The following is a 26,985-nucleotide window of genomic DNA, read 5'->3' on the forward strand; positions in this document are numbered from 1 at the left end:
TGCAAGATCATTGATACCAGCTGCTGCATGGAGAGGAGTCAGTTTGATCTTGAGGACTGCTGAGCACAAGGCCTAACCACTTAAATCTCCATTTCATTTCCTTTTTGTTTCCTTTTCTATTCTTCCTTTCATGCTCTGTCTTTTTGAAAGCCCAGAGTTGGGGCTTTGAAAGTTAGTCTGCCTTTTTCTGTCTCAAAATGAGAAAAGCAGAATAGAGTTATGACCTAGTCATTCAATGAGTTCTGTTTCTTGAAGAGGAGGAAGACTGTGAAACTGGTAAAGAAGGCAATTATTGTACCACACCATTCAATTTCTGGCATAATAGTTCCATTGTAAGCTGTACTATAGTAATAGGGAGATAGGTAAACATTAAGAACTTACAGCTTAGAGTTTGCTCTGTGTGCCTTTCTAGGGAGAAGCCATAGGATCAGGCCATAGAAAGCATACAAGAAGAGGCCCTTCTGCTCTAAATTTTGCTGTAAATTCAAGACATCTTTACAGTCTTCCATTTGCTTTTCAATGTATCTATACTGTACAGGCTGTTTAAAAAGACACATTTCCTTCTTTAGTCTGTTTGGATTTTAAAGTACAAATATTACTGAGTTTACATCATGTCTATGGAAAACCATGCCACTTAGCATGCTCCTGTAAGTTTGTGAAACAATGTGTCAAATACACTGATAGCCCTTCCAGTGTTCATCAATTATTAGCACCACTGATTCCAGGACAGGGAGCTGTATGTTTGCAAGACAGGAAAAGTGCTATGTAAGAGTATAGATACCAATATTATTGCTGGCAATCTACCGAGCAAGTGACAGAACAGTTCAGGCAAAGTGTGATGACCTGCTGCACATATCACACGTGTCAAAGGAAATGCCTGCAACAGAAAATTAACAATAGGAACAAACAAAGCAGAGGATCTGAAGTAACCAACTCCTCTTAAAAAAAGCTGGCAGTTATTCTTGAGTGAAAAGACAAAAACTACATTGGCTGTGGGGTTACATCAGAGACATGATAGTCGGCTCTTAATGAAAGTTTTGCTTACAATTTAAATGAGAGACAAGGCTGGGAAGGTGGGTCAGTAATACTAAAACACTTGAAGAATTTTTTTACTTTTTTTTTGCGAAGTTCAAAACATGGATGAATTTTGCAGAGCGCAGCTGCAGTGGTCTATATATATTATTACAAACAAGATAATAGTGTTCATAAGCAGAAATGAAAGTGAACAGGAGCTGGCAAAATAAATGTTAGCTGAAACTGAATCCCACTAACCTCCTGTGGAACATTTGTGATATTAACCCCCTGTACACCCACAGCAGAACATTCACAGCGGGAGGCTGAGCACAAAGCTTGGTGATGTTTAATTTTAATTTAACACAGCTTATCCAAGAGAGACCATACTGCTCTGTGGCATCGCTATAAGGCTGTTGAAGAGAATGTGAGTGCATGTGTGTGGGTACATGCATGCACAGTTGCAGTCAAAACTAGGTGTCAAAGCAAAATGATCTGGTTTTAGGCTTATGATAAAACAAATGGTTACACTTTGGGACACATTATGTCGGTGTAAATCCATAGAAAACTTTCATAGCACTGGGTATGTTCTGTACTCAGAGATCAGAATTTGTGTATTTCTCAGGCTTTTACATGGCCTTTTCTTTTTATCTATTACCAAGGTCTTCCTTTTGAACATTATAGTTCCCAGGACATTAAAAATTTGTTTTAAGCAATTTTTTAAATAATAATTTAAAAACCCATAATGACAAAAAAAAAAAAGCCAAAGAGAATCTTAAAATCATACCAAACACCAAAACCCAAAAAGTAATTAAAAAAAAATCCCAACCTTCAATCAAATATTACTATATTCAGCATTTTATATTGTTTCCATTTGACTAGTTGAGAGTTGTCGCTCCATATACATTAGCAGATGGAATTGACCTCAGTGTGCTATCCTCTTCTAGGACACTAACAGTAGCCTGAATCAACACATTCAATCATGATCTTCAGTTCACAGCTAACATGAGTGAAATCTTGACCCTACTGAAGCCATTGGAAATGCACTGGCACCAGAAATTCACTGCATAACTGTCAAATATTCTGACTGAAGCATATTCCCTATTAATTTAACCAATCCTAGGCATCACTGAAGCCTAATTTCTTGTGAATCTCTGAGGTAATTAAATTACACTCTTTTGACTCTCACGAGTATTTTCTCTGGAAGCTCAGGAGATTAAAATGTAGCCTATTCTTATGCAAACGGAAGTATATCCAGCACACAGATTTTTTAATTTCTTCAGCTGCCCTTTACAGTTCCCCTCTGTGACAAACTGGTGATTTCTGACATGAGAGAGCTTAGAAATAAAGTGTAAGTAGACACCATTTGCTGAAAATTGTCTTACATGCAGAGTTTGAATGAGTTTTCTTTCTTCAAGCATACATTTCTTCTTTCAGAAAGAAGGAAAAATTGCAGCCTATTTCATAACTGACTATCAGCACCATATATAGTGTAAGGTCTACAATTCCTTCAGCTGCAGATGCGAAAATCCAGCTTACTAATTTGATCCTTGCAGGTGGAGTTGTAAACATGGGTTCCCATCTGAGTAATTACACTGAAGTCTGTGGTATTTCTCACATCCTTCACTATCATACCTGTACTTCAAAAGAAGAGGATATTTCTATCTCTGTATGTGCTACAATGAGAACTGAAATTCTACATGTATACTAAATAGTCTATTCTTGAGAGTCACTTAAACTTTATTTGCTTTCAGCTGTGGGCCTGGTGCACCACAAACTTAGGTCCATTGTCACTCTGGTAGTCACATTCTATATAAATTTACTCTCTGTACATAAAATTAATAACCTGTCAAGCATTTTTCTTTTAATTCTTGCTCTAACTTCTCTTATAGGTTCCCCTGGGACTGAAGAGACCTCCAACTTGTTCTGTGATTTGGGGAAACTGATAATCACCAGCATTAGCCCACGTAAAATTTTTGATGGTGGAAGAAAAGAAGCCATCCTAAGAGTAGTATTTTCTCTGGACTGGTGACTCAGAGACTTCTCATTATTTGTGTAAAACTCATGCAAAGCAAATACATCGATAAGCATAGTTTTCTTTCATTAGTTGCCCACTTCTGTCTGAGCTCCCCTTAGGCCTTTATGTACCCAGTGAATAATTCTCAGCACAGTATATTGCAGCTCAGGAATTCCCCAGAAGTCTTATGCCAGCATGTTGTATAGTATTACCTGGGTTACTATTCAGGCACCTTTCACCTTCTGCCCTGCAGCAGTGAGTCTGAAACAGCGGAGTCCTGTGCTGATGCTACTCAGAAAATGTTCAGCAAACTTTTTGTTGGAGGCAATAGCACAAAAGAAGTCACAGGCTGAAAACAATAATCAAATATTCTCATTATATTGTAAGGGTGTAGAGAGTTCGATTTCTAGCATGTGGCAATATAGGAAGAACTCCTGGGCACTCCCTGCAGAACCTAAATCAAGGGTATTTTAATTTGTAGTCCCTGCTTCCCTTCCCACAATGAGACACAGGACAATAAGAGGGAACATATTTCTCTTGCAAGTTAACTCAACATGCAATATGCAGAAGATTAGTCAAGCTTACTCAGTGCTAGCAATCCACAGTTTATTGATCTCACCCTATCACTGCTTACATTTTTTATTCTTTAATTTTCTTTCCTTATTTGCTCATTAGTTCAAGAGATGGAGGGAAGGGGGAGGGAGTGTTAGAAGATCTAATCATTTTTAAGTTGCATTGGAAGAAGAAAAATCAAACAGAGGAATTGTCAAATAGCAATCCCTGAGTAAGCACTAACTGTCCAAACTTGTTCTAGGTTATTTGTCCCAGCCCACACAGCACAGCAGCATCTGGCCAGCTTTGCAGCACTCTACAGAGGTTATATTTCCAACCTATGTGGTTCTTGCTGTGAAGGGATCATTCCTGCTTCTTAGACAGGCATAGCCAAGTTACTAAAGAGGTACTTGAGAAACAATTCCCACTGAGTGACTAAGAAATGGATCTTTCTTTGCTGTTTTCAAGACAAATGTCATTACATCTTTTTTCAACTTACAGTATCTGTTAGAGTTACACAGCAACAGCTTCTGAGGAATTACAGATGTGTAATTGTTCAGATTAGTGGTTAACAGTAAAAAGCAGTTACTTTCCCCTTACACTATTAAAAGCAGCTAACAAGGGTGGTAACTGTGAGAATTAAGACTTGTCTGGGGAGAGGGAAAGCAACAATATCTTTTTCACAGATCTGTTTCATTCGTCTTTTTTACCATCTCTCAAAACTCCTCACCTTCTCATTATTGTTTACTCTATTTTTTTCAGATTTGCAAAGCTTGGCAGAGGATAGTGATGAGAAATTTACACAGAATAAACATCTGATTTTCAACATAATAAGTAAATGAACACAAATTTAACTTCATGCCATTCAATATTAACTATTTTCTAATGCTGAAATTATGGCCTCCAGCCATCTCTGAAGTGTGCAGAGAATAGTTAGTCAGCAGCTAAGCACAGCTTTCTTTAACCACTATGCTATCAAAGGGAAAGTGGGCAAAGATTGGGAATTTTAATGAACAAATGGCATTCCTAAAGTTTGCAGTTCAAAGCTAAGTAAATAATGAATAGCTTGAATGCAAATTACCCCTAATTAACTTTGCTAAGTCTGTTTTTAATAAGGATAGATATGAAAGAATCACTAAGACTATAATATATTACATGCACCACAAACATTGAAGCAGTGATTTTTTTTTGGAGGGTCGTAAGTGGATGAGAATTTTTCAGCATCTTGGATAGCAGTGTATAGGTTGTTGGAGAAACAAACATTAGTGCCTACTGTATTCAGGAAACAGATGTATCCATGATAGTAGCACATGCAACATCTTAGATGCCACCCAAAAAAAAGGAGGGAGGGTGGGGGGAATGGGGAGGAAGTGAGAGAGAGGAAAGAGGGTGCTGAACTCAGGAAGAGGAGCTGCACCTCACTTGGAAAACACAGCAGAGCCCACACAGGAGGCATAATTAGGAGAAAGCTCAGTAGATCCCAGCACAATATATAGGCCTGCCTTTTGTACCTCCATCAACTACCGTGAATGTTGGGTGTGCAAGGAATGCGAGATAAGGCCCTGAAGGCACAACTCATTACAAACAAAATAATTTAAGGAAGAACACCCACAGAGCGGGAGTAGTCCAGCACCTGGCATGCCTCACAGAAAGGTGGGTTTTCAGAAGTTTTCTGAAGCAGGGGAAGGGTGTATATCCAAACACATTAAAAGGACAGCATGAAAGAGAATAGCTTGAATCTAAATAGATTATATCTATGCTAGAAATAAAATTAATGTTGTATCTCTACAGACTTTATTTACTGAGAAATGGGCAGTAAGCCCCTGCGTTTTTAGGGACTGGTACACACATTAGGCTCCAGATATTCTTGCTGATTTTAATGAAAGCATAAATATACTGGCATAGGAAAATAGTCCAGACAAGAAGTACTTGGAGCAGCTATTCAGGCATTTGTCTGCACTCTGGAGCCCCAAGAGCACAGATGGTTCTGAGTGTTACACAAGTCTGATCTCTCTGTTCTTTATTCAGGAATTACCACTTGAACTCTGAGCACACGGCAAGTATGTTTGTAGAGAATTGTGATTATGTACAGCTCTGCATGAGTGCTAGCTATGAAACAGATGATTACTATTGTATTTATGGTGTGCACTAACAACAGATATAATCCGTTAAAATATATGTTTCACAATGAAATTGCGAATCAAAAATAGATACACAATATGGCTGTATAAATCTTGCAGAAAAAAAATCTGTTTATGAAATTTACTGACTTTTGAGTGCTTGGTTTCAATACCTTTGCCTTGCAATAATAATAATAGTGATGATGGTATTCCTTTAGGAACCTTGTTACAGTTTCTTGGTTTAAAACAGAGCAAAATATTTCACATCTAGCTGGTATTTTCTATGCAACAAGTAATCCAGGAGCTCTATCTTGAATTACAACACCATTTTCTGGGTTCAGACCTGCCTGTTGAACACGACTCATGTTGTTCTTACATACTTGAATTCTTTTCAAATCCACTTCTCCAAAGGGATACAAACATGTAATTCCCTTTATTGTAACTTCTGTAAAATCTCCCTACATTTTGACAATATCCTTCTTTCTTCAGATGAATATCACATTGCAGATAGAGTGCTTGGTTTTCCATGTTCTATTTTTTGGGTTCCAGATATTATTCCATCTTTTTCTTTTCTTTAGTAAGACAGAATTTTCTTTTTTTTTTTCTTTTTGCATTTATCTGCTGTATGACCTAGGTCACAATCTGTAATCATTTGTTTTGTTCTCCAAAATGCAAACAAGACCCCCAAACAAAAAACCAAGCCAGCCAGGTTTGATGGCTGTGTGGAAATATTCTCAGATCTGAGTGGTCAGGCCAAAAGCCTGGACTCCACATTTTATCTTTTGTCTGTTATACAGGACAAAAAGAGCCAATGAAAGTGCTTTGGACTGGGAAAGATACTACTTCATGTTTGCTCTACAACGACCCCTCCAAGTGAGCAAGAAGGGTCCCACACTTAGTTATGGTCAGCCAGCAAAGAACATTTTCATGTATTGGAGAACACATCCAAAGGAAGAGAAAATCTAAGCACAGACATATTGGAGGATCCCTTCTCATCCTTAAGGACAAAAGTCAAACTAAAGGCCCCAGAGAGTCCAGAAGAACAGTTAGAAAGAAAGAAAGAAAGAAAGAAAGAAAGAAAGAAAGAAAGAAAGAAAGAAAGAAAGAAAGAAAGAAAGAAAGAAAGAAAGAAAGAAAGAAAGAAAGAAAGAAAGAAAGAAAGAAAGAAAGAAAGAAAGAAAGAAAGAAAGAAAGAAAGAAAGAAAGAAAGAAAGAAAGAAAGAAAGAAAGAAAGAAAGAAAGAAAGAAAGAAAGAAAGAAAGAAAGAAAGAAAGAAAGAAAGAAAGAAAGAAAGAAAGAAAGAAAGAAAGAAAGAAAGAAAGAAAGAAAGAAAGAAAGAAAGAAAGAAAGAAAGAAAGAAAGAAACCCAACAAAAACTAAATAAAAGCAATGGCTTTGAAAAAGGACTTCAGAGAGATTTGTTTAGAGAGAGGAGAACATCTGGCTTAGGGTGAAAAGAGAAGTGGTGTCATCTGGGCAAAAAATAAAACCATTCTTCTCAAATGTGTCCTTAAAAAAGGAAGGAGAAAAAAATTAAAAAAATAAAAACAACCAAAAAAACCTAATCATGCAGGAAGAGAAAGCAAGTTCAGGGAAAGCCAAAATCTTGTAATGTTTTAGGAGGGCTTATTAGAGTGAAAATTAAGTGTCATGCAGAGCTTTGCTTCAGTCCTGATGTCTTTTATTCAAAGATCCAGCACCCTGTAAACCAACTTTAACAACTCCCTTCAGATGAAATATAAAAATTAAAGACATTTACAACACAGCTTAGTAGCAGATGTAGTCTTACTGTGGGGGTTTAGATCAAATGGTGATGTAACCCCACCAAAAGGGGTTATAACTCTAGTGAAAATCTCTCACCAGAAAAAAACCTTGGATATCTGACAAAATATAGGCTTCTATTTTTGCTTTGAATCCCATTTCCCATTGTCAAATGGACTTGACTTTTTATTTACCTCTGGAAGATGGAAAAAAATTTTGCAATTTTGTTCCTGGATAGATTCCCTGTTTCATAATCTTTCTCCAGCTCTGTGTTAGGGTGTAGCATAAACAGCAGGGCCTCTGCTGGGTCAAAGTGGAGGTAGGCAGGAGTTTACAGGAAACTTATAAGAGAGACAAACTTAGGCAGGTTTGCCTTAGACTATGTTCAGGCAAGATTACCCTAAGTGGTCAGAAAATTTAGCAAATTAAAACAGTCCCTGTGTATTTTTCTTATTTTCCTCATAGTGAAGTCTTTTCAGTAAAACCTGTAGAAAAAAAGCAAACCAAAATTAAGGACAGAAAGTAAAAGGAGATCTTGGTACTCTCTACAACTATCTGAAAGGAGACTGTAGCAAGGTAGGATTTATCTCTTCTCAAAGTAACAAGGTAGGTTACTTGTGTACTTCTCACTTGCAGGAGATGAGGAAAAAGTCTCAGCTTGAAGGGAACTTTTACGTTAGATATTAGGAAAAAATTCTTTACAAAAATGGTTCCCAAGCAGTGGCAGAGGTTGCCCAGCAAAGTGGTTGAATCATCATCCCTGAAGGTATTTAAAAGACCCAGACATGCAACTTAGGGATATGGTTTAGTGGTAGACTAGCAGTGTTAGGTCAATGGCTGGACTCAATTATTTTAGAAGCCTTTCCAGCCTCAACATTCCTATGATTCTACTATCATTCTGTATTAGTCTCTGTTAAGTCAGGTAATTTGAAGTTCTGCTCTCTGACATGGTCCTTTGATGTAATGACCATGACACTCTTCTTTTCAAACTAGTGTGCTTAGTGCTGTCTGTATACAGTGTCTGGTACCCCAAGTTCGCATATGTCAAACTTTCCTTTTTGGTCTCCCATTCTTGGTTGAGCTAAGGCATAAGTGTTAGATACAAATTATTTTTCATGGCAATATGGTAACTGATACAGGACAGAGAGGACTTTAGAAAACTGGGCCATCACTCTGTTCTGATTGTTGACTTGTGATGGTGAAACTGGGCTTTCTGCTTGTGACATTCCATCCTATGGCATGGTTGAAATTCTGGCTGACTGGTATCTGCATATGCAGCAAAGCACACTGGTAGACTTTCTGCTGAATGGATTTGTTTTTACATTAAGTGTCCTCCTACAAAGGTTAAAAGGAAGAGGAGTGGACATGCTATTGGGGAGACAAGTTTTTTTATATATGTCACGCAAGTATCCCTGTACAAAATCCTAGAGTGGTCTAGATTTATTCTCTTGCAAAATGTAGAGCCTGTGAAAAAATTAATTTCTCAAAAATGATTTCATAAATAGCTCGCCAAAATGAAGTAAAAGATGATGACAAAAAACACTGTCTGGGAGAATAGTGTTGAAAATTCTGTCTGGTATGATTTCTCTCTTTGTGTAATAAAAAAACTTGTTTCTTTTTTAAACTTAATTAACACATCCATACATACACCAGTTATAAAATATTAAATGATCTTATTTCTCCTATTGTTTATTTCTATTTTGCTGTGGAAAGTGCACATGTGGACACCCACATTAGAATTTTATGTGTATGTGTACATGTATATGTGCACTCACTTATCAAGGGGTGTAAGTTAAGGAAATTAGATATTTGGGTTTGTTTGGTTGGTAGCTATCCCAGGGCTGAGCTAGAATCCACCATCACAACACAGCACAAAAGCTCTACTGCAAGAATGAGATGGGAGGCTCACTCAGGCACCCAGGCTTTCTGTGTGGAACTGTGCTTTCTGCAGCTGCCAGCAGGAGGAAAGAAAAGTACCTCTGCCATATTTGTAGTTCTCACACCCCAGCAGCTGGTTAGGAGCCAGTTCAGCCCACAACACAATTAAGAGGAACCTTGGGGCTGTTTTAACAAACAATAGCCCCCAGGATTATGCCACAGTTCACACCCCTTTCCTCCCTGCCTCCTGGACATATCCCTGAGATGTCCCCTATGCCAAGAGCTGGGAAAATTCCCCAGAGAAATTCTCAGCTTTCTTGTTGAGCTAGTTTTATGGAACTTTTTCTATCCTTATACCCTTGTTGATAATTTTCCTATTGAAAATATACTATTTTGCCATTCAAATTGCTCAGCAAGTTTAAAGAAGATGACAGTTTGTATAGGAGTGATATGAGCAGAAGAGTGAAAATGTCTTTAGTTCAGGTATGACTACCATCTGTGTAACTGGGACAATGGCTATTTGTCTACCAGAGACAAATATAATTTGGCCTATTGTTGTGCGATTTTTGTACCTGAAGGGGATATATTTAAGTCTAACAGGACTCCAAGTCCTTTTAAGTATTCATATCCTTACTCTCCCTCCCCAGGAAGGTAAGGATAGTTGTGGGGAAAGACACCCGGCACAAAATCCTGCTGTTCTTGTGGATAGAGCCATCCATTTAGCCCCCCTTACCTAAGAGATATTTCACACCGTTCTGACTTGCATCTGATCAAATTCTTTCTTCTATGACCTGATTGTGCCTGTGTCCCAAGAAATTCTAATCCACTCACTCAAAGAGTGAAAGCACAGAATTTCCAATAAGCCCCATAAATGATAAATCTCAGTCCAGGTGTGAAGGTTTATGTTATCATGCATGGGACCAGAGAAACTAAAAAAGCAATCTAGGAAAATAAGACTTTTTCTTAGTTTTTAATTTAGGATCATGCTTGAACATGTTGTTTTAGGTTGATTTAGACTGCATCTTCCCACCTGTTCTAGACCAGAACTTAACACAACCATTCTTTATCAGCAACAACAGAGCAATGAGTCTTAACCAAACCCAGAAAATAATACATGCCCAAAAATAACAGCGATCATAAAGCATCTTGTTCCAAAGATGAAAATTCTCCCTTACCTTAGAGGAAAAAGTGTGAGAGGAAGAATTTCCATGAGTCTAAATGCTCTTTGTTCCCAAAACAGAATGCACCACATGAGAGAGGAAAGATTTACCTGCTGATCTTCATTGATCTTGACTAATACCTCATGGACTTGCTCTCACTTAATGGCAGAAAAATAGATGCTGAAGACCAAAATAAGGGTGGAAGAGCAGAATTTATTTGCAGGTTCTACTTCTGGCTCTTATTAAAACTACCATGCTGTATGTCCTTAGTTTCCACATCCATATAGGGATGATAGTCTCCACACCTCACAGAGCTTAGCCTCTAATGCCTATGAAAATTGTCATCGTCTCAAGTGAAAGACTCTGAAACACAAAAGAAAATGGATTTCTGTTTCAGGTTCCAAAAATAAGAAGCTCTGTGGGCAGTTCTGCACATCATAGTGAGGACTCTGCATAGTTCCTCTGCTACATGGTGGGAAAGGACATACCTAGAATGAGTTCACAGTTATTTAAATGCTCTGCTTTATCTCTCAGCTTGCTCATATGAGCAGCCTGGCTGCTTTCGGTGGGCAAATGTACTCAAAAATGAAGGACGAATGAGGAAGGGGTTTTTAATGTGTTTGTGTATTACACCATGACAAGCACAGCATTCATCTCCCCCAGTCCAAACTTCACCAGATTTAAGATTATGCACCAGTGGTAAGTGCTGTGTTTTCATTCTTCTTGTATTTGGACAAATGTGCTTTGTTGATGAAGCATACCTCACTCACCCCATCTGTTTCAATAAGCTGCGCTGTGCAGGGGTCTCTGGGGGCCGTCGCAGGAGCATGCTTTACTCAATATCCCAAGAAGCAGCAGCTGCAGCTCCTCTGTGCAATATGGCAGGGTTTGTAATTGTAAAAATGGCAGCATTCAACTAACCACAGTGCTGAGAAGAGAGAATGCATATCACCTTCCAAGCCCTAAAAGATGCAAAGACTCTGGGAGTCTGCACAGATCAAGCCTTTGACAAATTAATTTGGTTATCTGCCCGCTGGTGGGATCAGCTTTTCAGCCCCTGGGAGAAGTTTTTAAAAAGTAGCCAAAACAATTAGCTGTATATCTAGTCATTTCTGGCCCCTTTTCTCCCATTTCTTACCCAGATTTCAATTGTTACCCAAAAATATAAAAATAGTAATAATTTTTAAATAATAATTAAAATAAAAAATAAAAGTAGAGGCATGTAAATAAAATGGCATTAACTGGAGAAATCTGGGCCTTGAAGCCCACCTGAACACTTACAGTCTGTGAAGGAGTAGACAGACAGAATGTTTCCTGCAATGTAGCCTATTTTGTCCTCAGAGTTCCTTGCTACATGGTTTGATATTTTAAATAAAGTTAAAAAACAAAACAGAAAGAAAGAAAGAACGAAAGAAAGAAAGAAAGAAAGAAAGAAAGAAAGAAAGAAAGAAAGAAAGAAAGAAAGAAAGAAAGAAAGAAAGAAAAAGAAAGAAAAAACCAAAAAATTGGAGAAAATTTCAAGACAAGAACTTGCTTGTTTTCCTTTAATTTTAAAGGAGATCTTCACAGCACCTAAAGCTGAAATAGGAAATGTATATCCTTTTGGACAGGAAAGGATACACCGAGGTTGGACTAGGTACCTGATGTCATGAAAATTGAATAGTGCGTTTTGTTTTGCCTATACAGACATACGTGTCTGTAATATGCAGGCACTCTAACTAAAGCAACATTTGCAGGGTTTTTCTTCTAAATTCTCTAGAACATCTGGGTCATTTCAAAATTCCAGGGACTTGAGACTGAATTGTTTTGCTTTCTCATCACTAAGAAATTAAGTCTGCTTAAGTTACCAAGGGTTATGTTGAACAAGGGGTGTCAATGTATTTTGTGTCAACTGCAAGAACTTAAGAGATGCTCTTACCAAGTATTTCAGCAGTGTTTGTCACTGCAGATCTGTAATCTTCAAAGCAGTAGCCAAAATTTGAACTCTATGTAAGAGCTGACACTGTCACTCTAAACCATTTAATTTTCCAGACTTATTTCTCCTCATTTTGTTCATTAAAACAGAAAGGGGCAGTTAATACATTTACTCTCCGAGCAGAGAATACATATTTTACTGACTGGGCATTAAGGTGTAGTAAATGGATGTCACTTCATATCTTAAAATGGAAAAGATAGATTTCATCGCACCATAAAATCTTAAAATATTCTGAGTTACAAGGGACCCACAAGGACTATCAGCTCCTGGCCCTTCACAGGGCAACAATCACACCGTGTCCCTAAGAGCCTTGTCCAAAAACTTCTTGAACTCTGTCCAGCTGATGCTGTGATCACTTCCCTGGGGAGCTATTCTGTTGTCCAACCACCCTTTGGGTGAAGAAACTTTTTCTGATATCCAACCTAAACCTCCTCTGACTCAGCTTCATGTTGTTCCTTCAGGTCCTGTCACTAGTTACTGAGATCAGTGTCTTCTCTTCTGTTCCCATTTTAAGGAAGCCATAAACTACATGAGGTCTCCTCTCATTCTTCTCTTCTCCAGGCTGAGCAGATCAAGCAGACCTCATACATCTTCCCCTCAAGGCCCTTCATCATCTTCACGCCCTCCTTTATATGCTCTCTAACAGCTTAATATTGTTTTATATGTGGCATCCAAAACTACCCCAGCACTCGAGGTGAGGCTGCCCCAGCTCAGAGCAGAGCAGGACAATCGCCTCCCCTTGATGCCCCTCAGGGCAGGGTTGGCCCTCCTGGCTGCCAGGGCACTGCTGACCCATGTTCAACTTGCCATCAACCAGGACCCCCAGGTCCCTTTCCATGGCACTGCTTACAGCATTTTATTCCCAGTCTCTCCAAACATCCAGGACTGGCATCCAGGACGTGCAGGTTTCAGGACTGGCTCTTGTTAAATATCATTCAATTGGTATCTGCATTTCAGTCACTGCCATGACTAGAGAGAAGGAAGGAAAGCAAGGGAAAGAAATATGAAGAGAGGAATGAGAGGAGGGAAAAGAGCCCTATTCCCCCAGATCAGATACCAGTGTGTTAATGTATTCTCTCTGAACATGATACCAAATGGAGGTGCATGAATCTCAATCCTGAAAACTTAGTGGATAGAAAAAAAGCTGACTGCTTAAGCCTACAACAACTTCAGTGCATCTCTAGACACAGCCTGGAGCAATAAAGTATGAAAGAATTTTCATTTATTTATTTATTTTAATATTAGATACTTATTCTACTATTTAGCACATTATTTTTAGCATTTGGAGACTCTAACTTGTACAGTTAGTAGGCTTTAAAAGGCAGACATATCAGCCACAAGAAGAAAAATTGCATCCACAGAAGAAAATGAATACACCTCAAAGATCTGTAAAAAGGGCACAAAGAATGAGGCATATGCTCTGGGAACCCTATCAGGAGGAGCACAAAATGGAAGCATGTATGTTGGATGGACTGTAGTTCTTGCTTTTGCCCCACAGGAGAAGTTCTTCACTGGGGATGAGGGTAGGGAAATATTTTAAGGAAGAAGCAGCCACAAAGTAGGGTTGGAAAGTAGGAGAAAGTTGCTTTAGGCTATGAACTGGCTTTCTGGGGGGTCTCAGATGCCACAGAAAATCTTTCAGGTTTGTATGTGTGCATGGGTGGATGCACATCAACCAAACCTGCATCTAAACTTAAAGGGTATCTACTTTCTTGACTGATCCCAAGCCACCTGAAATGGGACACCCTCTCTATGCGCTATTGCAGTACAAAAAAAGAAACAATATCTGCAACTCTGGAGCTGGACACTGCACAGATAAGAGACACAAGTCCAACAAGAGCTCTTTTTGGTGGTTTTGTGTTGTTTTGTTTGCTTTTTGGAGGTTTTTTTTTTTTTGTCGGGGGGGTGTTTGCTTATTGTTTGCTTGTTTGTTTGGGGGTGTTTTGTTGTTTTGTTTGGGTTTTTGTTTTGTTTTGGTTGGTTGGTTGGTTGGTTGGTTGGTTTTTTATTGTTTTGGGTTTTTTTTTTTTTTGTTTTTTGTTTTTTAATTTGGCTTGGTTTGGTTTGGTTTGGTTAGGTTTGGTTTGATTTGTTGGGGTTTTTTTGTAGGAGTGCTAGCAAAGGTTCCATATTTGTGGCTGAAAATGTAATCTGCATGTGCAAAATAACTCAACCATCACCCGAAGACTCTTCCACTGATTTTGGAGCTGGAGTCCAAGGGGGACAGGATGATAAGACTGACCTATTCAGAAATGTGTTTCTAGTGTGGGCAATAACCAGCTGAAAAACAATGAATCGATGCTTGTGAAGCAGAAGCTTCCCTAAGTTTTACCAGGATATGATTCCAGTGAAGACATGGTGATCAGCAGTATGCTATGCAGGACTATGTTCCCACATGCCTTACCCCATGTGATACTGCTCTTTGCCAACCCCCTTTTCCCCATTTGCACCAGAGCTAAATATTTGCTGACCTCTAACAAAATAAAAGCACACACAAAAATGAGGTAAGCAGAGCTGTTAGTTCAGATGCTGCTATTTGAGAGCTCACATAACTCTGGGGAAATAAGTACTCAGCATGTAATCCCAGCAATGACACTAAAGGTAAATGGATTTGGGGATTTTTGTCATGTACTGTGGTAGCAATAACAGCAGTGACAGGGCATTTGTATCCTCACATCACATCTGGTGAAAATATTTCATCTGGGAAACACAGCTTTTACCACATAATTTGCTCCCATTATTTTAGTGGCTAATGTTTCACACTGCTGGTGATCCTCACCTGAATGGTGGCTGCAGGGTGTCACTTCCACTCCACTCCAGATTTGGGAAGCTTGGGATATAAATTGAAGTCAATACATCCACTATTGGAGAAACATGTATTATTATTAAAGCTCATTCATCACACACTGAAGTAAATACCTTGCATGGGGGAATTGGAATCATTTTCAGTGAACTAGATCCATCACCTTCTAAATCAGGTACATCAGCTAGTGAATCAAATGCATCACCTTTGAATTACATGGAATCCCAGTTGAATTAGATGCATCACCTATTGAATCAAATACATTACTATTGAATCAAAAACTGTACGTCACCCAGTAAATCATGTAAATGTTACCCATACTGCACGTTGAACAGCTGCATCACCAATAAGTTTAACAGATGACATGTTAAAGCTTCTATAACATTTAAACAATTACCATAAGAGCCAAATTCAATATGTCAGTTACCAGTCCTGAAAGATCAACTTTTCAGAGCCAGTAAAAACGCTGTAAAGATTTTCTTTTTTTTTTCTGTTATGTTAAACCTATGAGTAGGCAAAATTAGAAGGACTAAGAGGGAAAACAAGATGCAATTCAATAATATTGCCATGAGATGCTGACAAAATCAAGGCATAAGGTATGGTGGGTGCTCCATAATATCTTTAACGACTATACCACATGACTCAGAGAGGGCTAAGCCCATTGCTTAATACAGTGACTACCTTCCATCTTTCACAAGATTCTCAGTCTCACCAACACCATAGAGGTTGAAGCAGAGACTATTAAATTTTTGTTTTTTCTTTAGCACAAAATTTATTCCTGGGATAGGCAAAGTTTGTAAGGGTAGCAAAAAGCAAAAATGGACAACACAACTCTGAGCACAGAGCTATGCTCTGGAATATAGTTTGAGTCAAACTCAGATCTCAGAAGATATAATCTTTTATGAGCTATTATGAGCTTACAAATGTTTTGTAAGCTTTAAAAACAGCCTTATTATCAGACATTTTTAATAATTTTTATTGCTTCTTATCTGGAATTGTAAGCAGTGGGAAGAAATCAAAATATTACTCTTTCTGACTCCTGACCCTCTGATAAAAACATGGACAATCCCATTTTAGAGACTGGCAAAATGAAGAAGGCAGCCTTTTAGTGAATCCATAATTTCCATCCTCTTTTATGTTGCACCAATCATACAATGAAAGCATCATATTTAGATGGAGGAGTTTTTGACTTTGTGACTGACTGACACATTTTTGGCAGAAGAACATATCTGCCTTAGTTTTCTGGAGTGGTGGAACTCTAGTTAGCCCCTGCAATATCATGATTAAGAGGCAGTCGAAGTTTTGTCTTAAAGGGGGAAGCACAGAGGACATATATGCTCAAGAGCACTGCAGCAGGATTGCTGCAAATGAATGAGAGCTGGGTCTGTGCTCCCAATTTAGAGGAATTTCTTGATGTTTTCCTTTTGCTGAGGAACCCACATAGGAGAAGCACAGAAGACCAGAATGAGAAGGGAGAATAGATAAAGGTCTTGTGCAGGCTGGGTTAGTAAAAAGGAGAGGGGGGAAAAAAAGGAGGACAGTTCAGTAAGGATATAAATATACAGAATTACTAGAATACTAAAATGCTCTGGTAATGGTGGCCAAAATCAGCAGCTCCTTTGTTTATGATCTGAGAGAGGATGAAGCAAATGTAAATGAAAGAAGTGTGCTGAGCTGAGGAGAAGCTGACCTGTAAGATTAACTTCATATTTTCTGTAATTGTCATTTTAACACGAGAACATCACTATGAATTCAGACTTACTGACACTGAGGTTATGTAAGCATTCTCTTTTCACTGCAAGCAACACCCAGGATAATGATAGAAGGATTTCTTGACTTAGATGCATGTGTGCACACTGAGAATGTTTTTTGAACATGCACAACATTTAAGATCCTTTAGATAGTTTAAGCTAAGCATACTGTACCTCGCTTTTTCAAGCATTGTGATATTCTAGAAAAAAAGAAAGTGTAACACTCAACTCACAAAAACCTTCTTTAAAAGTTCCCAATGAGAATGGCTTGTCTTTCCCATCCTTTGTTATCCTTGTGATAATCATAGTATGGAAGTATTAGGAACAAGACATCCAAATTGCAATGTCCAGTCGTCCGTAACAGAGAGAAGTTTCATGCTCTACTCCTTAACCTTTTAAATAGACTGGGGTTTTTTTGAGTGGCTGGTTGTTCCACCTTTTTTCTCCCAGGTTTCCAGGGCTGCACAAGGGGAGAACAGGAATCAGTCAGCCAGTCAGTCCAATTACAGCACATGGAGACTACTGCTGTCTTTCATGAAGGGCATGAGTGAGGAATGAAAAAACCCCTCATTTGTGTGACGAGAGTTTCAGAGAGAAAAGAGAATGAGACTGTATCAGCAGGTGCCTCTGAAGGTGGCCCGCACAAGAAGCAGGTGAGCCTCTATCTATTATTTCCACTGTATGGGGAAAAAGCATATCTTTACATTCCTCTTTTGATGTATGTTATGCAAATATCTTTCTTGAATAAAAATTTCTGGTCTTTGTACCCAAGGATCCTGAAAGGCCTTCCCTGGCAAATCAAATTCTATCTGCTAAGTGTGATACAGGCCTCACTATGTGTGCCATTCCTGCCACTGGAGATAGTCTCACTGCAGGGTCAGCAAAATGGACAAAACAGCGGGTGTGCCGATGCCTCAGCTGATGCAGTTCACAGCTTAGTGGTTGCAATTAATACGCCAGACATGGACTGGAACACCTGATATATGGGCACACATCCCTGCAGCTGGAGGGGGTGATTAACTGTAAAACTACTGCAAGTAGGTTTATGAGAGAATATCTGTCAGAGCAGTTATCATAGGTCTTGATGATCTTCTTGTCTTCACAAGCAGGCCATCAACCTAGCTCAAGAGGGAAGACATCTGTTTCAAAGGGTAACTTAGAGCAATGGAGTGAGTAGATGATGTATCTGATTTAGATGGCAACTTGGACACGTCAGTATGAAATACTACATCTCCATTGCAATTCCTTGTGCAAAGCATTTCCTTCCATGCAGGAGGTATATGTGTGCCCTGGGGTGGGTGTGAGGGTGAGAGCACATCCAGTTTGAATAGTTAACAGGCACAGCAGCCTTTATGGCTGTTGTTCTGTATAGAATCTTTGCTGGGGAAAGCAAACTGGCAGGCATGGCACTGAAAGGACATGGAGGATTAGTCCAGGCTTGGGGAAAGAATTTTCTGGTTCAGGTTTCTGTTATCAGGGCCTAACACCACTTGATGCAGACATCACATTGGAAAGAGCTTCAGAAAGATGTTGACTGCAACCTGAGTACTTCAACATATCATCCAGACAAAGGCATGCCTTTCAGCTCCAACACCACAGAACTCAGCTGTATCCAAAGATACTGCTCTCAGTGAGCACAGACTCTTGAACAAAGCTGATCGGTAGGAGTAATTCCCATTTCCAAGATCATATGCATGCTGCAGCTGTTTCTGGGTGGGTCACATGCTGCTGATGATTTACATGCAGAAGATAGTTAAGTACAGCTTGTAGAGACACGTTCTCCCAACAGCAATATAGTGGGTTTTGATGGACGTTCAGGAAAGGAGAAGCCACAAGATTTTTCCACCAGTGCACATCTCAGCTAGACTTTGAAATGGGAGATCAAGAAAAGAATAGTATAAACATGATTTTTAGGAACTGGCAGGTCCTCACAGATGATAATTTTTCTTGTGACTGTGGGCAACTCATTTTTCCACATTGACTCTTTGTTGTTTATGAGATAACATATATAGTACAGAACATATTTTACTGGGCTTTCATGGTAGGTTATGGACCAAAGACATTCTAATACAGTCATAATTCAGTGTCATGGAAAAGCCAAAGCTAACAATGGTGGAAATAGTTATGCAAATCAAGCAGAATTTGGCCTCCAGCAAAACATCTGTAAATGATGTGGTAAGATCTGCAAGCTAATCACTTTTTACAAATAAGAACTGTGTACTTAGTTCAGCTAAGGGGACAAATTTGGAGAAATCATTCTTTTACCTGAGCTTCTCTGAGCTTATCTCAGGAGAGTGAAGTACAGACCATGACCACATGCTGTGGATGGCCTCCATATTAAAGGAGAAAGGCAAAATTCCCATAATTGGCCTACAGAATTTTTCACTCTTTCATCCTCCCTTGTTGCTACACGTCTTTCTTGCTTTTATTGAGTCATTATGTGATTTATAGAACAAATGCAACTGCATTTGCAGCACTGTACTAAGTGATGTAAAAAAAAAAGTAAGCAAATATTTACTTTTCCAGCCTGCTTCTTCTTTATCTGCAGGCGCCCCCAGGAGAAGACATGTGGAAATCTAAAAGTCCTCCTGATATTATACTGCTTGTTGCTTCATAGAAATGTTTCTCTAAATGGGATCAGCCATCACTTCCTATTAGTACAACCAGCCTTTTCAGTGATGACATTACACAACAGGCAAGACTGTGATTACTTAGAGTCATAAGACTAGTCTTGTGAATATACTCCTGTGTCCTACTGCATTCTGAGGGGAGAGTGCTTTGCTTTGCAAAACTGCTGCAAAGATTTGAAATCTCAAGTGGATGTAGAATGCTATACAGCCGCTCTCAGTTCTTTGCTATCCTCTCTGGTATTGTGCACCATATCTTAATCTCTTCCATGTCTCTTTTTCATAGACACTATCTAGCTGGCCTTCTCATTTTGCCTTCTCAATAGAGACTGCCATGCTGTTGTGAAGACTAATAAGAGTTTTTCAGAGGAAACATATTAGGGCAGTGGGGAGAGGTTGTAAATTTCAGTATCATTCCACTGACAAGGGAGTGAACTAAAGGTTAGACCATATGTGTTTGGTCTGTGGTACTCCTTCTCAATGCTTTCCACAGTTCACCCTTTCTAAAATCCTAGCAAAGTCTTTGTCACTCAAAAATCCCTAGCTGATGTAATGCTTCCAGATGAGTGTGTCTTTGTGAGGTGTATGAGAGAATATATTGCTCATAAATGACTGGAAAAGTAACAGGAGATCCAGCTAGGTAGATAAGGCAGTGATGGACATTAACCACAGAAAAATAAACCAGCAAGCACTGGATCTAGGACTGAAAGAAAAAAGTAACTGCCCTCTCTCAGGGGCTTACTGTGGCATGGGTCACCTCCTTTTCTGAAAGGCCACAAGGAGATAGGGCTTTTTAATCTATGCTTAGCCTCTTATATTAACTCCTTGAGAAAGTGGGTGACTTCCATGCAGCTGTTCAGAGGTAAGATATCCATCTACCCTTCCTCTATCACATATGAAGTGTATTTCTTGTAGTCACACTGGAGCTGTGGTAAGAAGAGAAGGCACTGCTAGTGAAAGATCACCTTCAAAATTTGGATTGTTCCTACACCAAATGTTGGGAAAACTGCAGACAATGTAGGGAGCTCAGGCTGAAGCCTGAATTATATTGAGCAGCATTTATTTTAAAACTTTGGATCAGAACAAAGCATTATCTGGGGCAGGAGTTTCTTAAAATTCTGATGTGCCTGAGCTGTTTTAGTGGATTAATGGTGAGGTATTATCAGTGAAGCAGACGCCCTCAGTTTGACTGGTTTTGTCTGGTCTCCTTTTCTTCCAGCTGGATGGAAATATGGAATGCTACCTAGGCAGAAACAATATGCTTGATGCCTTTTATGGAAAAGTGGGTACAGATCTGCAAGTCACAAAAAAGTATTTATCCTCCTGTGGCATTTGAGTGCAGTCTCACATTGTGCTTGCTCTTTGCCCTGAGGAGAATTTTGTTCTTTGCAGAGGTAGAGCAGAGGATTTCAGCAAGTCCTCCAACAATGAAACTGTATAAGTGACAAGCTCTGGTAAGAGGGGATCCACCAAGTAGGCTCATAGCTGCCACAAAGTAATAACTTTGTCAAGAAAATGTAAGAATTACCCCAGGAAAAGAAACCCAAGTGTCTAAATTCTTCTCTCATAATGAAACTTAACTATTACAGTTTTAAATTGCAAGACCACTGTTCTAATTTTGCTGTGGGTTCCTCATGCTGTATAGGCCTTTTTGAAAAATGAAAAACCACCCCTGTCCAGAACAGCCCCATTCTAATCTCACTATACAAACTGGGGAGAGATCCAAGGAAGTCAGCGACCTAATGTGGATGTAAAGTCAGAATGAGTGAAATAACAGTCCAGCAGCAGCTAACCTAGCTCTGTGGATGCCTGGGTACACAATCACTATAGTGACCCCAAAAGGAAATATGTTTGAGGAGATCACTTCACAGAATATACGTGAAACCTTTCTCATAAAAGTTTAAATTCAGCATTGTGGTACAGTCCCTTCAGCAAAACCAGTGCATTAGCAGAGAAGAGAGCAGCTCGTAAAAGAGGTAGAGTATTCCCTCCTCCCCCTTGTTCTTCTCCACTCTCATGGCTGTGACAACCCTTCGCCCCTTCAATCCTTTCATGCTAATTTCTTTTTTAAGGGCACCAAGAAAAATAAACAGTTGGTTTTAAGTTAACAACAACAACAAGAAAGTGGAAAATAAACCCTTGGGATATTGCTTAAAACCCAGAGGTCTTAAGCCCCATGACAATGGCATTCGGTGCACCTGGAGTAGGGGAGTCCACATCTCAGCAGCAAATTTGTGAGTTCTGTGTGGGGCCAAGATGAGAATGATGGTGGTACAGGAGGCAGGAAGCCCTCAGTCCAATTGCTGCAGAATTCATCCCATGATCTGGATCTGTCTGCAGAAACTCCAGATTTAAAGGTGGCCACTGTGACTGTGAATTGGCTCCATTTCCAGGTGAACCTGCAAACCACACAGAGTATCTCCAGGCTGCTGCTGCACAGAGTATCAGAGAGCCCCTCTGTGCTAGTGTGGGCCTGCAGATGTATCCCACAGAGTGTTACTGCCTCAGGTCTTCAAAGTAGGATAATTATATTTAAAAAACAAACCTTGCCTCTAAGTATAACTTACTAGTTTGAGCTAAGTAACACACAGATCTAGCTTTACTATTTTCCATTCTGGAGCTAGGTAAGGCTGCAATAACTTGAAGATACCTCCACTGTCTCCCACCTCTAATTTTTCTGTGTACAAAGAAACAACTCTCAGCTGGTTTGTTTCCTGAAAAGCCTTTTTTGACTAGCATGAGTGGAATTGATACACAGAAAGTTACTTGGGCTGTAATAACAGAGTAAACATAGATGCCTTTGATGGATTAAAAAAGTTTTGTGCTGTGTTGTCAACTATATCATTAAATGGCTCAGACTCTGGAATGAGTACACTCTCTTTCCATGACAATGTAGGTAATCCTAAAAGAATATCCTAGGTAATTGTGTAAGAGTGGGCACAAGGGTCCCTGAGCAAGAGTGGGCACAAGGGTCCCTGAGCTAATATTTCAAAAACAGTTATCCATCCCTCATGACTTTGGGGTGGGATCAGGATCTTTGTGCAGCAGGTAATATTGTGCAACAGTTCCTACAGCTTCTCAGGGAAGCAACATTGAAGTATGTATGGAACATTTACACTGCCAAATGGGGACATCTAGTGCCATTTCAGCCACTGTCTGGCTTGCACCTGCAGGTTTAGATGGTCCCAGGTCTCCATAGCCATTGTGTCAGTTCTGCCAGCTCTCTACTGATGTCATGGGTTGCACAGATTCCAGAATGGATTACACAGCACCACAGAAAGTCCTGTGTTAAGCAACTGAAATGTGCCAGGGGTGCTGGGGCTGCTGAGGTGACAAGAAACTGGTGATACCTGCAGCAGAACTAGAAGAAAGTAGAAATGAGAAATGCAAGAATGAGGAAGGAGCTGGGGCTTCAGGTGTTGGGTTAAGAGTTGGGTGGCCTATATCCAGTACCCTGTCACAAGCTTTTGAATAATAGGAGAGTAGTTAAATTATTAAATAATATTTAAATAGTCTTTCTTCATCTTCTTTTGCCATGTGTTTAACAACAGGTGATACTTGTCATTTCTTTCCAAGATATTTAGAAGATATTTAGTTTGGGGCTCCAGCTGTTACTGCGTGTCTGCAAAGTACAACATGGATTCTTTTACAGTTCTCACAAATAAGAGAGGGAGGACAGAGGGAACAATTCCTTCTTCAAGTTCCATCTCTTTCCTCTTCATCTGACTCTCTGGCTCTCTTTCTTTTCTAGTTAGAAAGAAAGCATGCCTGTCCTCCATAACACTTATTTCTGCAGTTTGCACTAAAAGCATTAGGATAGGTACTTATATCAAAACCATAGTCTCACTTTTTAATTTCTCTCTTGATTATCTGATTTTTTTTAAACTAGAACACCCCTCCCTCCTTCTCTGATATGTTTTTCCCCTTTTAAAAGTGTATCTGTTGCCCTAAGTGCAGCTGAAATGAGTGAACATGTTATGTGGTGCTTCAGGGAATTCCTGAAGGATTGATTCAATTCTTCTGGGATCTGCATTCTGAGAACTGAGAGCACAAGTGCTGCAAAACCTGTTTGTGATACAAACCCAAACATTAGTATATATTAATGTGTGTGTGCATGCATGCATGCGTGTGTGCATGTGTGTGTGTTAAGGGAAAAAATAAAGGTTGACTCAAAGAAAGAAAATCAGAGGCAGAAAAAAAGACCTGGTTCCTGAGGGTTTTGGGGTATGTTTTTTTAAGTGAAAGTTAATGGAATCCAATATAACTGCTGAAACCTTGTCATCCTTGCTATCAGTGAGAGCCTTTGAATAAGCTAAATCCTTAATCAGTATAGCCTAAGACCCCAATGACTATGTGTAGAAGTGTTAGTCCAGATAAATCCTTGAAGGTTTCAAAGAATTGAAGAGCACTGGCACTTTTCTGTGTAGTGCCTGCCCTTTGTCCTTTTCTCCATGATGTCATTATTGAAGTTTTACACTCACTATGCATGGTGTAAGTTGACATTGACAGTTTCAACACTTTCACACTGACTCTGGAGGATTTTTAGCTTTGAAGCTATTTGGCCTTGAGCAGTGAATTCTTTTTTTGAGCTCATACTGGCTTATAATATCTGAGAAGGTTTGCATCAGTATAGCCCCAGCTTGAATTATGAGAGACGGCTAGTTTCCAACTTGGAACTGATACCCACATGATAGAAATAGTGAACATTATACCATTTCAGATGGGCAGCAAAGTCAATGTTCCTGAATCCCCCCGGGATGCAACAATGAGTTTTCATTTTAACATCACAGTTAAAGCAACCTCGGCAGCATGGCTTTTCTTGTAATCAGAACTCTGAAAAGCAGCTAGGCTTGGAAATGACTGTAAGAATATGCGATCTTCTGCCCTGTGATCTGTTTGTTATTAGGCTTTTTGGAAACATCTGCATGGGGCCAGAGGCATATTTCATATCAGTGTAATTTAATTCAAGTATTTTATGAAAATAAAAACAAAATGCTGTGTGGTGATTTAGACACATTGAATATCAAAGCACACAAGCACTAACAAGCAACACAAAGAAAGTGAGCTGTTCAGACACTTACTCATATGAGTTGTCCCATGGAACTTTATCAAGATGACACACATAAGCAAAGATTTAAAGGCTGGGTCCAAAGCCTAAGGCATTGATGACCAGTTGGTGGTAGGTTTTGAGACTGTTCCAGCTGCAACAAAGAGACTTCTCTACATGTCAAAGAACCTTTGAGGCACAAGGCCCCAGCACCTTCAAGGATAAAGGTCTCTTGTAACAGGAGAGCTATGGGAGAGAGAATCTTCCAGGAGTTTTGAACTGAGTCTGTATCTGTCCTTAACAAAATTTCTAGTTTTTTCATGCATTTCCTGGTAAGAATAAAATATGATAGTAGGAAAATCAGCTACCTGAAAATTTCTAGCTCAGGAGGTGAAATGCCATCAGCTACCATCCTTGAATACAAATGACATCTAGAGGTTCAAAATACAGTGTTCCTTTTGAAGTTCTCAACAGACCATATCAAGACAAACCCAGCTGAAATACCAAAAGAGCAGGAATGGAATTCCTGAAACAGTATACCTGTTTCTTTTAACTAAGGATGAAAACAAAGTCACTAAATCAGGATAAAAGTTTTTTATCCACCTGTACGTATATTCAGCTTCAATCCTTTAGTCAGATATTGTGAGTAGTCACAGAACTTATTTGAGCAGCCTTGCATCTCCTGTATTGTCAGAAGCCTAGCTATCTTGAGCCCTTCTCCCAAAATGTCTTGAATCAGTGAAAAGTTTTGATGGATATTCTAAATGGCAATATTTGGCCATTGCTAATCCCAGAGCTATGCACAGAACACATAAAATTTTAGGGTTTGAGAAGGTACCAAAACCTCAACAAAGAAACAGTTGTATGAATAATAGATACCTCTTCTACTGAAATTTTGGCTGTGGTTCATGCCCTCTGCTCTCACATCCCAGCTGTTGCCTTCTCCCTTGCCATCTGGGTTCAGGCAGGCAGAGTCTTAGAGCGCACTTGGTCCCTGTGAGTGACACAGGGTGTGTCACTCAGCAGTGACACAAGTCTGTCTCAGTACTTCCCCACTTGAGCTGGAGTCAAGTTCAACCAGTGTAATCACCGGAATGACCACATTGGGTTAATACCAATTAACAGTTTTCAGGGAGAAGTGCAATAGGGAGTCTTCTTCTCAGTAAGAAGAGAGATAGTAAGAGTTGCCAAAACGTGCATTTCAGCCCTCTAAAAGAAAAGGTTCTTTCATTTTCTATGGTCAGTTCTACTAGCAGAAGCTATGAGGGATTCATTCTCAGACGAAGCAACTTCTGTAACCTGCTCACCAAGATGTGTGGGCAGAGTTCTTGAGCTCCTGAGCTTCAGTCTCTAGAGTTTTCGCATCCTTCTTTTTTGTCTGGAGGTCAAACTTCCATATATTATTTATACTTATAATTTAGGAGATTCAAATTTAACAACCAGTCTTAAAAGACAACTCAATTTTCTGAGTTCTGGATGTAAAAAAAAAAGCATTTCCAAATATTTTTCTCATGCTGTCTTGCAAGGACAAATAAATGAATGATATTAACAAACACTTGAGTAAAGGTATTTTACTTGTTTTGGCAACAGAAATCCACATGAAAGGCAATAATCTTATATTAATATATAATCTCTGTAAGGTATGAAAAGCTCATCAATAACTTCAATCAATTTCATCTCTGAAATTGCTTAAAACTTCCATCAGTGAAAGAATGAAGGGAACTTAATTTACTGATTTTGCTGGGCTCTTTTCTACTTGAGCTATAAACTTATGGGTAAGGTAATGGGTGGGCTTTCTGAAGGACAGATGGAATTTTAAGAATTTTGAGAGTACAAATAGGTACAAAGAAATATTACAGTCTTACCAAGTACAATCTTATTCTTATTAAAATGGTGTAAAATGATAACTTGCATTTTATTTACCTCTTTCACTTTCATACCAGAAAAAAATTAACTGAAGTCTACTGCTGAAAGTGCTTCAACCCAGTTCCTCAGTCAGTATAAAATGCCCTAAGTCACTGAAATTAGGGGGTTAGTACTGAATTTCACCCACATAGGTAAGGTGGAGCAATTGCACTGAATTGTTCTTGAATTGTGTACAACCTGTGGTACTTCTCTACTAGTGCTCTGGAATCTGCTGGTGTTACTGTATTTATAAATTGCTTCTGGCTACCTACTCAGTAGGTCACCATAAATGTAACAAAAATCAATATAAGAAAAAAAATTCTTGTTGCTGCTATGATTTTCTTCTACTTATATAGGGCCTAAAAGGTTTGCAGGAAA

The sequence above is a fragment of the Molothrus aeneus genome, chromosome Z, assembly GCF_037042795.1.
Source record: "Molothrus aeneus isolate 106 chromosome Z, BPBGC_Maene_1.0, whole genome shotgun sequence".
NCBI lineage: Eukaryota > Metazoa > Chordata > Aves > Passeriformes > Icteridae > Molothrus > Molothrus aeneus.